General features: G+C 42.8%; 1 protein-coding gene across 1 annotated transcript in view; it reads left to right on the forward strand.

Moving 5' to 3' along the window:
• The window catches only part of LOC101858645 (ATP-binding cassette sub-family G member 5), a gene marked incomplete in the record, with an annotated part of 26,717 nt that overhangs the window by 16,593 nt on the left and 8,859 nt on the right, over positions 1 to 1,265 (forward strand).

Raw genomic sequence — 1,265 nt, forward strand, 5'->3', positions numbered from 1 at the left:
TCGCGGGGGGGGGGGTAGCTTGTTTGTTTGTTTTTGTTTTTGTTTTTGTTTTTGTTTTGTTTTGTTTTGATATAGAAAAGTACGCAAATAAGTGACTTATGAGATAAGACTGGCCGAGTAATCTTCCAGCTTAGACTCACAACCGTGCCGGAACCGTGTCTATGGTGTATAGGTTAGGCGCTTCACCTTTCCTTGCGGGAGACCCCAGGTCGATTCCCGTGTAGGGAGTATGTTTATCCAGTGTCTTCATCTTTCTTTTGTTATGTTGTATCCCTCTCAGCCCGGGTATGCAGGGTGATAGTCCGCCTCCTAAATGATCTAGATTGTGTGGATGGGGACGTAAAACATGTTAACCATAGGTCGATGACGAGGCGCAAAGATGAGAGGTCATCATCAAGGTGTTTCCTTGACCTAATTTAATACTATTGCAATAACTCAAGAGCAGGTGGCCGCACAGCCGCACAGTCACACAGTTGCAGCAACTATGGTGCGTTTGTAAAGTTAATCCTTCGAGCCCTCTGTACCAAAGTATCTGTATGAACGCAACGCGGCATATGCCCTTGCTTATCGAAACATGGCTTTGATACACCCCCTTAAACTTTAATATGACTCGTGTTTCCAGAAATAAAAACACACGTACGAAACAGCGGTATCGATATACACCAGCATAGTGATATTGGTATAAAGAAATGACTTAAACAGTAAAAAATCAACACAAAAATGAGCAGTAGAAAACTACACCTAAAACTCAATAAAATTGCTCAGAGACCAAGGTATAGCCCATTTAAGGCTCAGGAGCTGAGGGTTCAAAGATTGTCTGTCTTGTCGTAAGTGAAATAGAAAGTATTGTACATGTTCACGCCCCCATTGACACTATTTAAGTCATTTAGGAAGTGGTCTGCTACGGCCCTGCCTTTCAGGGCCAACCCAGGCTGAGAGGGATGTAACGCGCTGTCAGACAAACGAAGACATTCATTTTTTTTTAAACCTCCCCAAACGGGAGACGAACTCATATTCTCTGCATGTCATGGCAAAGTCTGCCTCGTCGTGTTACTACGATGTGATGGAATATGGTGGGTATACGCCGCCCGTAAAAAAAACCCAGCTTTTTATGAATAACTTTTGATTTCCTATGAGTTAGATTTTGAGATGTTGAAACTAAGAGAATCTCCATTAACTGTCTTTTCATGACTGTTTCCAAGTTGTAGAATAAACCGAAAGACCCTTCTCTCCCTTCTCCTATCCCCCTCTCTCTCTCTCTCTCT

This window comes from Aplysia californica, unplaced genomic scaffold, assembly GCF_000002075.1.
Source record: "Aplysia californica isolate F4 #8 unplaced genomic scaffold, AplCal3.0 scaffold00315, whole genome shotgun sequence".
NCBI lineage: Eukaryota > Metazoa > Mollusca > Gastropoda > Aplysiida > Aplysiidae > Aplysia > Aplysia californica.